This window comes from Bison bison, unplaced genomic scaffold (assembly GCF_000754665.1).
Source record: "Bison bison bison isolate TAMUID 2011002044 unplaced genomic scaffold, Bison_UMD1.0 scf7180017864451, whole genome shotgun sequence".
Taxonomy (NCBI): Eukaryota; Metazoa; Chordata; class Mammalia; order Artiodactyla; family Bovidae; genus Bison; species Bison bison.
The window spans coordinates 6,075,856-6,091,066 of NW_011495013.1; the positions used below are offsets into that span (position 1 = coordinate 6,075,856).

The window sequence follows — 15,211 nt, forward strand, 5'->3', positions numbered from 1 at the left end:
TAGATCTTACGGTTTTCTGTATTGGGTAAGTATTATCTTTTTAATCAGATTGAAATAAACAAAGGCAAAATGCATTGGTTCTTCATGTTAGCACCTAGGCTCAGTATGAAAGGAATAATGTTAACATCCCCAGGTCCAGAAAAAATGTCCGAAGGAAGCTTCCAGCAGTAAATAAAGGCAGACAACTCAAGCAGGACAGTGGAATATAAAGACAGCCTGCCAGGAGTTTAGTGGATGAAATGTCCAGCAGGTGTCACAGACACAACACCACAGTGGGCCTCAGAGATGAATCCATTGATCAGAGGGTGGAAGGACTGGGTAAGCAGGTCCCTTGTTTCAAGAATTGCCTCAGGACAGTATAATCCGATCAAGATAGAAAAAAAAAAACCAGACAGTTATAGAAGCTAGGCATGGATAAGGAGAAGATTTTTTTATAAATTCCAAATTGTCAAAGATACACAAATCCCACATCCCCAAATTGCAGAATCATGTTCTGCCAAGAGTATCAGTTATCTCCATAGGAAAGACAAGTAAATTATCAGTTCCATAAACCTATGTAGAAAATCCCTAGAAGTGATGAGAAAATGACACTTATGTAGAGGATATTATTTGCTTAAACAGTTTCCACTGGACCTATTCTCTAATCTTGGTGTTGAAACTCATTTCTCTGAAATAAGAAGGCATGCGTGTGTGCTAAGTCGCTTCAGTAGAGACTGACTCTTTGTGACCCTATGGATTGTATCCTAAAGCTTAGAGTGGTGGACCTGGACAAGTACTGAATGCCCCCATCCTAGTACTATAGAGATTTCAATGCCTATGTCTCATACTGTAATACTGTGTGAAGTTATGAGAGAGAAATTCATGAAACAATCCAGAAGGAGTCCCAAGAGATACATAGTATCGGGAAAAGAAGGACCAAAGGCGATAATATCTGTTAAGCATCCAAAAAAATAAATTGGTCCCAGATCATAGAATAGGAGTTAATTTCTAGGTAGGGAGTAAACTGTTTCAACATGGATAATTGGAACTCATTCATTCTTTCAATTATTAGCTCATTAATTGAACAAATATGTGAATGAAGGTAGACTAGTTGAAAGGCTGTTGAGATAGTTCAGAAGATTCATGAGAAAAGTGGAAATGGGGAGACATGATGACTTCCAGTGAAAAAGGAAGTAAAACAGATTGGACATGATAATTTTCTTTTAGGAAACAGTGTCAATAAAGACTTCTACAGTTCTGACTTGAGGACCTGTTTGGAGGTAACAGGAGAATGTGAAAAGTAAGAAGCTTTGAGTTCACTTTTGATCACATGAAACTTGAAGTGTTTCTGAAAAATCTAAGTGTAAATGTCAAATAAGCAAATAATTGTATGTATCTATAACTCAGAAAAAAGGTCTTGGCTGGATATATAAATACGAAATGTTCATTTTGAGGATATTGATTGAAGTCTTAGAAATATATGAGGTCACATGAGGCAGTTAGGTGGTGCTAGTAGTAAAGAATCTGCCTGCCAATACAGGAGATGAAAAGCTATGCATGTTTGATTCCTGGGTCTTGAAGATCCCTTGGAGAAGGAGATGGCAACCCATTCCAGTATTCTTGTATGGAGAAACCTATGGACAGAAGAGCCTGAACGGCTACAGTCCATAGCGTCACAAAGAATCAGACATGACTGGAGCAACTTAGCATGCACGCAGACTGAGGAAAGAGGAGGGAAATACTTAGGTCTTAAAGGAAAAACGGGCCAAGCAACAAGGCTGAATAGTAAAGAGATATTAGAATATAATACAGCAAAGGCTCATACTGCTGAAAAATTAGCGTAGTGAATTGGGATCCCACAGGTTTCCTTAGGCAGCATAGTTTTACACAGGTGTCTCTATCACTTTCAATTCAACACATTGGACTGGAGTGGGTTAAAGAATCAGGAAATATAAAGAAAATAAAAGTTCTAGGCTGCTCTTGAGAAAAAATGTTTCCTCTATTTTAAACATGGGAAAAAGGAGGATGGCTGAGGATTCAGGGAGGTATTTATGTTTAGTGGTGGGAGGTTGAAGGAGTTCCAAAATTCTGACTTTTATTTTCTATAGGAAGTAAGAGATTTCTATAACTCTGCTGATTGTGGTGAAGCAAAAGAGACTGGAAGTCTGGGTGGAATAGAAAGATCTGAAATTGTTATTGTGGAATGTAAGACAATTAGCTGAATAGGAGACTACTCTTTGAAGTTTAAGCAGTGTTTGTATCGGTGAAAAAAATCGACAATAGTATCATTTCGATCTAGATGTGTAAATTCCTTTGGCAATGCTCATTTGCCCAGGTGGAGATGCAGAGAATGGTTGGAATGGTTGTAGGATGTAGGAAAGTTTCAGGTTTGGAGGAGCATGAAGGAGATAGAGGAATATGCAATCTAAACGAATCTAAATGAAACAGAAGGAAGTAAAGAAGGGAAGCAATGATAGCTAATTACAAAAATGAGAAGTCAGAGTTTAAATTTCCAATAAGGTCAAAGAAAAAAAAGTTTTTGTGGAAATGATTAAATGAATAGCCTGGAAAGGCAAACAGTAGTGGCTGGAAAAGGGGAAGTGTCAATGAATACTTTTTTGGAAAGGAGTGAGTTGGGGTAACTGCTAGGCCTACAGGTGATGGTATGAGAGTAGGATTAAATGGATGAGTGATACTGAAGAAGATATCATTTGCGTTGAGATGCAGTAGGAATGGAGGATCCAGAGGACCAGGTACCAAAGTCTGTACTAAATATGGATTCCACAAGACGAGTTAATACAATCCAGAGGAAGGCATGCAGGGCAGTTGAGCTAGGAAAATAGAGATTTCCCAAGCCCATAGGTGAGAATTAGTCTGAAGTGGAGTCTGTTTTTTCGTAACTTACCTGCTTAAGGGGACTGCAGAAGCAAAGTATAAGAAATGGAGAACTTTAATGACTACTAAAATTGAGGCTCACATCAAAGATTTAGATAATTGTATTGTAGTCATAGGAAGTAGAATGTTCAACCTAAAGCATTTGAGTCTAATTTGCTATATTTAGCCTTTGCTTATTTATGCATTCAGAATTCAGAGTAACAGGGCCAATATCTGTATAGCTCTCAGAGACAAGGTAATCATCTGAATTTATGGAATTCTCTAATGAATGAATAAAAAGGATTTAAATTTCAGGCAAAAATAATAATGAAAACCAAAACAACAAAAAAGACACTTGGAATTTAGAAGAAGAAGGATAAAAAGAAAGAGAATGAAGCCCAGTGACCACCATTTCCTGTGATATTTCCTTTAAAACTAATAAGAATTAATTTTAAAAATTACATGCATTGACTTGATCTGTTTAGCAGATTCATCTTTTTGATGTTTAATACACTTTATTTTATTTCCAAGAGTATAAGTCCTCATGTTGCTTCTCTAAAACATTAAATGTACTAATTGTAAAGGCAGAGTCTAATTATTCTATTCTGTTTCTTCAAGTGCAAATTCTACTTGTTTAATTTATTCTTCTTTCATACACCTGGATTTTCTTAAATATATGGTGATTAAGTTTATTGCAACACATTTTGTAGTATCTTCGGAAAATTTTGAACTGCACCTTTTTGTAGCAGAACCAGGTGAGGTCAGTTACCTGTAGAGGTTGTCTTTTTCTAATGGTAGTCAAGAAATACAGGTGCTATTCCCTTGTACTTTACTCTTTTGTGGAGGATTCATTTCAGTTTCTTGATATTTCCTTTGTCTTACTTTCAGTGTGATATATACTTAATTATATTTATAATAATGCTATTGTTTCCAAGTTTGACAGACATGGGGGTGGGATGTAGCATGAGTGCTACTACTCTGGAATTAGAAATTTAAAGAAAACTATACATACACCTGGAAAAGATTCATAAAATATGATGAGAATAAGAGCTTTACATTAGTTTGGTGCAAACATAATTTTAGTTTTTGAATTGTTGAACTTTGCCATATGACATAGAAATATATTCCTAAATAAGTCCGGTTGTATAATACATAACCACGAATCAAGGCAAACCGGAAGTGGTCAAATAGAAGATGGCAAGAGTGAACACTGACAGTTTAAGAACCAGTGAACTAAAATGGACTGGAATGGGTGAATTTAACTCAGATGACCATTATATCAACTACCGTGAGCAAGAATTCCTTAGAAGAAATGGAGTAGTCTTCATAGTCAACAAGAGAGTCGGAAATGCAGTACTTGGTTGCGATCTCAAAAATGACAGAATGATCTCTGTTCGTTTCCAGGGCAAACCATTCAATATCACTGTAATTCAAGTTTATGCCCGGACCAGTAACGCTGAAGAAGCTGACACTGAATGGTTCTAAGAAGATCTAAAAAACCTTCTCTTGAGAGTCCCTTGAAATGCAAGGAGATCCAACCAATCCATTCTAAAGGAGAGCAGTCCTGTGTGTTCTTTGGAAGGAATGATGCTAAAGCTGAAACTCCAGTACTTTGGCCACCTCATGAGAAGAGTTGACTCACTGAAAAGACTCTGATGCTGGGAGGGATTGGGGGCAGGAGGAGAAGGGGACGACAGAGGATGAGATGGCTGGAAGGCATCACTGACTCGATGGACATGAATTTGAGTGAACTCCGGGAGCTGGTGATGGACAGGGAGGCCTAGCGTGTTGCAATTCATGGGGTCGTAAAGAGTTGGACACAACTGAGCAACTGAACTGAACTGAACTGAACAAGACCTTCTAGGACTAACACCCAAAAAAGATGTCCTTTTCATTACAGGGGACTGGAATGCAAAAGTAGGAAGTAAGATATACTTGGAGTAACAGGCAAATTTGGTCTTGGAGTACAAAATGAAGCAGGTCAAAGGCTAACACAGTTTTGTCAAGAAAAGGCACTGGTCATAGCAAACACACTCTTCCAACAACACAAGAGAAGACTCTACACATGGACATCACCAGATGGGCAATACAGAAATCAGATTGATTATATTCTTTGCATCCAAATATGGAGAAGCTCTATACAGTCAGCAAAAACAAGACCTGGAGCTGACTGTGGCTCAGATCATGAACTTCTCATTGAAAAATTCAGACTTATATTGAAGAAAGTAGGGAAAAACCACTAGACCATTCAGGTATCAGATCAGATCAGATGAGATCAGGCACTCAGTCGTGTCCAACTCTTTGCAATCCCATGAATTGCAGCATGCCAGGCCTCCTTGTCCAACACCATCTCCCAGACTTCAGGCAAACTCATGTCCATCGAGTCAGTGATGTCATTCACCCATCTCATCCTCTGTCTTCCCCTTCTCCTCCTGCCCCCAATCCCTCTCAGCATCAGAGTCTTTTCCAATGAGTCAACACTTTGCATGAGGTGGCCAAAGTACTAGAGTTTCAGCTTTAGCACCATTCTTTCCAAAGAACACCCAGGGATGATCTTCTTTAGAATGGACTGGTTGGATCTCCTTGCAGTCCAAGGGACTCTCAAGAGTCTTGTCCAACACCACAGTTCAAAAGCATCAATTCTTCAGTGCTCAGCCTTCTTCACAGTCCAACTCTCACATCCTTACCTGACCACTGGAAAAACCATAACCTTGACTAGATGAACCTTTGTTGGCAAAGTAATGTCTCTGCTTTTCAATATGCTATCTAGGTTGGTCATAAATTTTCTTCCAAGGAGTAGGTGTCTTTTAATTTCATGGCTGCAGTCACCATCTGCAGTGATTTTGGAGCCCCCAAAACTAAAGTTTGATACTATTTCCACTGTTTCCCCATCTATTTCCTATGAAATGATGGGACCAGATGCCATGATCTTCATTTTCTGAATGTTGAGCTTTAAGCCAACTTTTTCACTCTCCTCTTTCAATCTCATCAAGAGGCTTTTTAGTTCCTCTTCACCTTCTGCCATAAGGGTGGTGTCATCTGCATATCTGAGTTTATTGATATTTCCCGGCAATCTTGATTTCAGCTTGTGCTTCTTCCAGCCCAGCGTTTCTCATGATGTACTCTGCATAGAAGTTAAATAAGCAGGGTGACAATATACAGCCTTGACGAACTCCTTTTCCTATTGGGAACAGTCTGTTGTTCCATGTCCAGTTCTAACTGTTGCTTCCTGACCTGTATACAGGTTTCTCAAGAAGCAGGGCAGGTGGTCTGGTACACCCATCTCTTTCAGAATTTTCCACAGTTTATTGTGACCCACACAGTCAAAGGCTTTGGCAGAGTCAATAAAGCAGAAATAGATGTTTTTCTGGAACTCTCTTGCTTTTTCCATGATCCAGTGGACGTTGGCAATTTGATCTCTTGTTCCTCTGCCTTTTCTAAAACCAGCTTGAACATCTGGAAGTTCACGGTTCATGTATTGCTGAAGCCTGGCTTGGAGAATTTTGAGCATTACTTTACTAGTGTGTGAGATGAGTGCAACTGTGAGGTAGTTTGAGCACTCTTTGGCATTGCCTTTCTTTGGGATTGGAATGAAAACTGACCTTTTCCAGTCCCATAGCCACTGCTGAGTTTTCCAAATTTGCTGGCATATTGAGTACAGCACTTTCACAGCGTCATTTTTCAGGATTTGAAAGAGTTCAAATGGAATTCCATCACCTCCACTTCCTTTGTTCGTAGTGATGCTTTCTAAGGCCCACTTGACTTCACATTCCAGGATGTCTGGCTCTAGGTGAGTGATTATACCATCGTGATTATCTTGGTCATGAAGATCTTTTTTGTACAGTTCTGTGTATTCTTGCACCTCTTCTTAATATCTTCTGCTTCTGTTGGGTCCATACCATTTCTGTCCTTTATCGAGCCCACATTTGCATGAAATGTTCCCTTGGTATCTCTAATTTTCTTGAAGAGATCTCTAGTCTTTCCCATTCAATTGTTTTCCTCTATTTCTTTGCATTGATCTCTGAGGAAGGCTTTCTTATCTCTTCTTGTTATTCTTTGGAACTCTGCATTCAGATGCTTATATTTTTCCTTTTCTCCTTTGCTTTTCACTTCTCTTCTTTTCACAGCTATTTGTAAGGCCTCTCCAGACAGCCATTTTGCTTTATTGCATTTCTTTTCCATGCGGATGGTCTTGATCCCTGTCTCCTGTACAATGTCATGAACCTCCGTCCATAGTTCATCAGGCACTCTATCCATCGGATCTAGTCCCATAAATCTATTTCTCACTTTCACTGTATAATCATAAGGGATTTGATTTAGGTCATATGGTCTAGTGGTTTTCCCTACTTTCTTCAATTTAAGTCTTAAGACCAGTTCATGGTCTGAGCCACAGTCAGCTCCTGGTCTTGTTTTTGCTGACTGTATAGAGCTTCTCCATCTTTGGCTGCAAAGAATATAATCAATCTGATTTCGGTGTTGACCATCTGGTGATGTCCATATGTAGAGTCTTCTCTTGTGTTGTTGTAAGAGGGTGTTTGCTATGACCAGTGCATTTTCTTGCAAAACTCTATTAGTCTTTGCCCTGCTTCATTTCGTATTCCAAGGCCAAATTTGCCAGTTACTCTAGGTGTTTCTTGACTTCCTACTTTTGCATTCCAGTCCCCTATAATGAAAAGGACATATTTTGGGGGTATTAGTTCTAAAAGGTCTTTTAGGTTTTCATAGAACCATTCAACTTCAGCTTCTTCAGCATTACTGGTTGGGGCATAGACTTGGATTATTGTGATATTGAATGGTTTGCCTTGGAAATGAACAGAGATCATTCTCTCGTTTTTGAGATTGCATCCAAGTACTGCATTTCAGACTCTTTTGTTGAGCATGATGGCTTCTCCATTTCTTCTAAGGGATTCCTGCCTGCAGTAGTAGATATAATGGTCATCTGAGTTAAATTCACCCATTCCAGCCCATTTTAGTTCGCTGATTCTAGAATGTTGACATTTACTCTTGCCATCTCCTGTTTGACCACTACCAATTTGCCTTGATTCATGGACCTAACATTCCAGGTTCCTATGCAATATTGCTCTTTACAGCATCACACCTAGCTTCTATCTCCAGTCACATCCACAGCTGGGTATTGTTTTTGCTTTGGCTCCATCCCTTCATTCTTTCTGGAGTTATTTCTCCACTGATCTCCGGTAGCATATTGGGCACCTTCTGACCTGGGGAGTTCCTATTTCAGTATCCTATCATTTTGCCTTTTCATACTGTTCATGGGGTTCTCAAGGCAAGAATACTGAAGTGGTTTGCCATTCCTTCTCCAGTGGACCACATTCTGTCAGATCTCTCCACCATGACCTGCCCATCTTGGGTTGCCCCACAGGGCATGGCTTAATTTCATTGTGTTAGACAAGGCTGTGGTCCTAGTGTGATTAGATTGACTAGTTTTCTGTGATTATGGTTTCAGTGTGTCTGCCCTCTGATGCCCTCTTGCAACATCTACCATCTTACTTGGTTTTCTCTTATCTTGGACGTGGGGTATCCATTCAGGTATGACCTAAATCAAATCCCTCACGATTATACACTGGAAATGAGAAATAGATTGAAGGTATTATACCTGATAGACAGAGTGCCTAAAGAACTATGGGAGGAGGTTTGCAACATTGTACAGGAGGCAGGGATCAAGACCATCTCCAAGAAAAAGAAACGTAAAAAAGGCAAAATGGTTGTCTGAGGAGGTCTTACAAATAGCTGTGAAAAGAAGAGAAGCTAAAAGTAAAGGAAAAAAGGAAAGATATACCCATTTGAATGCAGAGTTCCAAAGGCTAGAAAGGAGAGATAAGAAAGCCTTCCTCAGTGATCAATGCAAAGACATAGAGGAAAAAAATAGAATGGTTAAAACTAGAGATCTCTTTAAGAAAATTAGAGATACCAAGGGACCATTTCATGCAAAGATGGGCACAATAAAGAACAGACATGGTATGGATCTAACAGAAGCAGAAGATATTAAGAGGTGGCAAGAATACACAGAAGAACTATACAAAAAAGATCTTCACAGCCCAGATAATCACAATGATGTGATCACTCACCTAGAGCCAAATATCTTGAATGCGAAGTCAAGTGGGCCTTAGGAAGCATCAGTATGAACAAATCTAGTGGAGGTGATGGAATTCCAGTGGAGCTATTTCAAATCCTAAAAGATGATGCTTTGAAAGTGCTGCACTCAGTATGCCAGCAAATCTGGAAAACTCAACAGTGGCCACAGGACTGGAAAAGGTCAGTTTTCATTCCAATCCCAAAGAAAGACAAAGTCAAAGAATATTCAAACTACTGTGCAATTGCATTCATCTCGCACGCTAGCAATGTAATGCTCATAATTCTCCAAGCTCAGATCAGATCAGTCGCTCAGTCATATCCGACTCTTTGCGACCCCATGAATCGCAGCACACCAGGCCTCCCTGTCCATCACCAACTCCTGGAGTTCACTCAGACTCATGTCCATCGAGTCAGTGATGCCATCCAGCCATCTCATCCTCTGTCATCCCCTTCTCCTCTTGCCCCCAATCCCTCCCAGCATCAGAGTCTTTTCCAATGAGTCAACTCTTCGCATGAGGTGGCCAAAGTACTGGAGTTTCAGCTTTAGCATCATTACTTCCAAAGAAATCCCTTCAGCAATACATGAACCATGAACTTCCAGATGTTCAAGCTGGCTTTAGAAAAGGCAGAGGAACCAGAAATCGAATTGCCAATATCCGCTGGATCATCAAAAAAGCAAGAGAGTTCCAGAAAAACATCTACTTCTCTTTCTTGACTATGCCAAAGCCTTTGACTATGTGTATCACAAACTGTGGAAAATTCTGAAAGAGATGGGAATACCAGACCACCTGACCTGCTTCTTTAGAAACCTGTATGCAGGTCAGGAAGCAACAATTAGAACTGGACATGGAACAACAGACTGGTTCCAAATTTGGAAAGGAGTATCTCAAGGTTGTATATTGTCACCCTGCCTATTTAACTTATGTGCATTGTACATCATGAGAAACGCTGGGCTGGATGAAGCACAAGCTGGAATCAAGAATGCCGAAAGAAATATCAATAACCTCAGATATGCAGATGACACTACCCTCTTGGCAGAATGTGAAGAAGAACTAAAGAGCTTCTTGATGAAAGTGAAAAAGGAGAGTAAAAACATTGACTTAAAACTCAACATTCAGAAAACTGAGATCATGGCATCCAGTCCCATCACTTCATGGCAAAAGGTGGGGAAACAATGGAAACAGTGACAGACTTTATTTTTTGGGAGGATCCAAAAATCCCTGCAGATGGTGACTGCAGCCATGAAATTAAAAGACACTTACTGCTTGGAAGAAAAGTTAGGACCAACCTAGGCAGCATATTAAAAAGCAAAGACATTATTTTTCTAACAAAGGTCCATCTATTCAAAGCTATGGTTTTTCCAGTAGTCATGTATGGATGTGAGAGTTGGACTATAAAGAAAGCTGAGTGGTGAAGAATTGATGCTTTTGAACTGTGGTGTTGGAGAAGACTGTTCAGAGTCCCTTGGACAGCAAGGAGATCCAAAAGGAAATCAGTCCTGAATATTCACTGGAATGACTGATGTTGAAGCTGAAACTCCAATACTTTGGCCACCTGATGCAAAGAATTAACTCATTTGAAAAGACCCTGAAGCTGGGAAAAATTGAAGGCAGGAGGAGAATGGGTCCACGGAGGGTGAGATGGTTGGATGGCATCACTGACTCAATGGACATGTGTTTGAGTAAACTCCAGGAGTTGGTGATGGACAGGGAGGCCTGTCATGCTGCAGTCCATGGGGTTGCAAAGAGTCAGACACGACTGTACAAATGAACTCAACTGAACTGTACTACACATTATTTTAATGCTCACTTCTTGCTTCATGTTTTTTTTTTTTTTTTTACTAATGACTTGATACTTGCTGTTTATTTTATATTTATTTTAGTCTATGGAAATGATGTAGACAAAAAACAAATTGGAGCGATTTTCTTATTCAAGTTTAAAATGGGTCCTAAAGGAATGGAGGCAACTTGCAGCCTCAATAATACATTTGGCTCAGGAACTGCTAATGAACATATAGTGCAGTTGTGGTTCAAGAAGTTTGGCAAAGGAAAGGAGAGCCTTGAAGATGAGGAGTGTAGTGGCCAGCCATCAGAAGGTAACTATGACTAATTGAGAGCCATCATCAAAACTGATCCTTTTTCAACTACACAGGAAGTTGCTGAAGAACTCAGTGTCAACCATTCTATGGTCATTCAGCATTTGAAGCAAATTGGAAAGGTGAAAAACCTCTATAAGCGGGTACCTCCTGAGCTGACCAAACAAAAAAATGGCATCTGAACTCTCATTGTCAATTATTCTATGCAACAACAAATCATTTCTCAATAGGATTGTGATGTGGGATGAAAAGTGGATTTTATACAACAACTGGGTATGACCAGCTCAATGACTGGACTGAGAAGACGCTCCAAAGACTTCCCAAAGCCAAACTTGCACCCAAAAAGGTCATGGTCACTATTTGGTGGTCTGCTGCCTGTCTGACCCACTATGGCTTTCTGAATCCTGGTGAAACCATTACATCTAAGAAGTATGCTCAGCAAATCTATGAGATTCACTGAAAACTGCAAAGCCTGCAGCTATATTGGTCAACAGAATGGGCCCAATTTTTATCCACAACAATGCCTGACCACATGTCACACAACCAACACTTGAAAAGCTGAACAACCGAGGAACAAAGTTTTGCCTCATCTGCCATATTCACCTGACCTCTTGTCAACTGAATACCACTTCTTCAAGCATCTCGACAACTTTTTGCAGAGAAAATGCTTCCACAACCAACAGGATGCAGAAATTCTTTTCCAAGAGTTCATCAAATCCCAAAGCATGGATTTTTATGCTACAGGAATAAATAAACTTATTTCTTGTTGGCAAAAGTGTGTTAATTGTAATGGTTTCTATTTTGAGTAATAAAAATGTGTTTGTGCCTAGTTATAATGATTTAAAGTTCAAGGTCTGAAAACCCAAGTACTTTTGCACCAACCTAACAAATGCTACAGTTATTCATAATAAAAGATTAACTAAGAAAAATTTTACTGTCAAATTAAAAATTAAAGTTAGTTTTTATATTATTTCCAATTTTCTATAATGGAAATCATGGGATGTACTGATTGGCTCTAAACTTCTGCTATGTTGTACTGTGATAAGTTGCCTCATCTGTGTCTGACTCTTTCCAGCCCTATGGACTGTAGCCTGTCAGGCTCCTCTGTCCATGGAATTCTCTAGGCAAGAATATTGGAGTGGGTGCTACTTATTCATAAAATTATAAGATCTTTTGGATTATCTTTAAATATATATTTTCCCATTGAATTATACATTTGATTTCTCTTCAAATCCATTTAATTTAATAGAATGTCTGGAGTCACACTCTATTATGAAATAAAATAAAAACAGCCTAAACTCTAGCAGAAAAACAACTTTATTAATTCATGAATATTAAAAAAGGAAATTACTTCTGAACTTAACTGGGTTGTGTGCAAACCAAAGAAGCAAGAAAGTGAGTTTATGTATCTTAAAATAAACAATATAAATCTAGGCCATGAAGTGATAATCTATGTTTGAGATTCTAAAGTGAAGATAACATTTCAGTTATATTGGTGTATTCAAGACTTGACTTTTTCATGTCATCATGATACTATATTTGTTTCATCAAAAATACCATTATAGGAAGAATCACACAACACCATGGCATTCTTAAAAGATGCAAAGCACATAACATTAAAATGTTGAGGTCATCTGAATTCTTTTATACTTCATGTTTGAAATTCTGTTGTCATGACAAAAGGAAAGTATAAATGCTGACTGTAGGTTATTTGCCAAGGATTGTCAAAAATAAAATTGATAACGTACTGAATTTTTCCCATATGGCACGTATCTTACTGACAGCAGACATTGTCCTATGAATGTGTGCTAAATGGTCAAGTTCAGGAGTCAGACCCTAATCTAATGTTTGAAATAGCCATGAATGTGTGCATATGGGTGTACATATATATATACATCTATGTATGTATATATTTTCACAGGATATATTATAATTGTGATATATTATATATTATAACTCTTCCATGTATATATTTTCACAGGAAGAGTTATAATAACACATATTCTCACAGAGGGTGTATACCCTCTCTCTATATATAGATAGAGAGACATAGAAATAGATATATACACAGACATAAATACATATATCTATATGCACCTGTTATCAAAATATAGAACCTAAGTTAGAAATATTCTAAATACTTGCTTATTGTGTACTCTTTGCTATAGGGGAAGAACAAACTTTTTAGGTAAACACACACAGCTTTGAATCCTAGTTCTACTGTTATCCAATCTAACCTCCGGCAGTTTATCTTTTTCTAAGTGCCAGTTGTCTGTCAGTTCACATTGTTGCCTACCTTTACAGATTTGTTGAGATGAATGTAGCAGATAAGCCTAACAGAGTGTCTGATACAGAAAAGTAAAAAAAAAAAAAAACAACTTCACTTTCCTTTTCTTCTCCCCACCCACTTTAACCATACAAGAAAACTACTCAGTGTAATTGATTGCATATATTCACAAACAGAAGTACATTTACTCATTTAACAAATGCTTATTACATAATGGATACATGTAGGCAAGAAGAGTGACTTTCAAATGTGAATCTGGCTCCATTCTTTCTATTAGCCCAAAATTTATCAAAAATTTGGACCAACAAATCTCTATGCTAATCTTATGTGTAACAGAAATCTTTGTTTATGCAAAGGAATTAAGCATTGATATGAAAGTGAAAGTGTTAGTTGTACAATTGTGCCCAACTCTTTGTGACCCTATGGACTGTGGCCCACCAGGCTCCTCTGACAATGGAATTTTCCAGGCAAGAATACTGGAGTGGGTTGCCATGCCCTTCTTCAGGGGAATCTTCCTGTCCCAGGGATCAAACCCAGGTCTCCCACATTGTGGGCAGATTCTTTATCATATGAACTACCCGGAAAGTATAATATAGCATTAATATAGAACTAATATATTAAGGTGTATATATATATATATATGTTATATATATATATATATAGCTTATTATAATTCTTAATCTTTCCTCCAGGTATTTGTGTTTAGAATATAAGTCAACACAACCTATTTTTCCAAAAAAATTGTTTTATTGCTAATCTTCAATTAAAACTTATAAAAGAGAATTAAAAAAATTAATGCCAGAGATCCTTCAGAAGTCCACTCATGTACAATACCCAGTTTTCCCCAGTTATTACCATTTGCCTTCTTGTACAGAACATCCTGCAGTATTTGCCAAGTACCTTTTAGAATCACAATCAAAGAATAAAAGTGAACTTCAGTGAGTTTGGGCTTGTGTAGATAGTGTGTTCAGTAGCAGCTTGCGGCATTGATTTGCTCCAATGGAATGTTGTTTCCGGAAGGAGGGTGAATGAATCACTTTTATGGGCATAGAGTCTTTCTCTGCACGTCATCTTGCATTATTAATGGCTGATTCAATTTTGCTGGCTAGAACTAGAGTTCTTTCTAGGGTAAGGTTAAATTTAAGGAGCTGTCTTGTGATTTCCTATATGACTAACCATTAGTATTATTTAGACCCACATAATTTCATTTCTCTTTTCCATATATTTGAATATGCTCTTACTTTCTACGTGAACTTCTGCAAATACTTTTAGCATTTGTAATGCTGTACTTTAAGACATGGACTTTGGAGTCAGGCACACTTGGATATGATTTCTGGATCTATCATTTAATATCATTTCATAATCTTGACAGTGTTAATATCTCTAAGGCACATTTTCTTTGTTTCAAAAATAAGAAATGAAGTGACCTTCTAGTTAGAGCTATTATAAGGATGAAAAAAAAAGATAGTACAAGTTTCTAGTAGGGTTCTTGGCATGTAGAAAACCCCTAATAAATGATAGGTATAATCATTTGTCAAATACTTACATTAAGCAATCAACAATAAACATGGCAACTATTCAAGTTCAAAAATACCACACAGGTCTAAATTACCATTGCACAAGGATTGTTTTTATTTTCTTCATCTTTCAAGTTCACAGTAACATTTTATTTTTTATTTAGTGAACAGTATTACTTGGACAGCTTCTCTATGTGGCAATATTCTTTAAGCAACATTTTTTAGTACATCACAATTTCAATCACTGAGGGGTTTGAATCTATCTGAAAGAGAAACGATCAGGACACATGAAGGTGTGAATAATGTAAATCACAGACAGACGTGTTGCACTGTGTGGTAGAGAGAATGAATATACAGGAATTAAGA

General features: G+C 38.1%; 1 pseudogene; it reads left to right on the forward strand.

The window, feature by feature from the left end:
- The first annotated feature begins 239 nt into the window (after positions 1 to 239).
- Positions 240 to 11,850, forward strand: LOC105002352 (annotated as a pseudogene).
- The last annotated feature ends 3,361 nt before the right edge of the window (positions 11,851 to 15,211 follow it).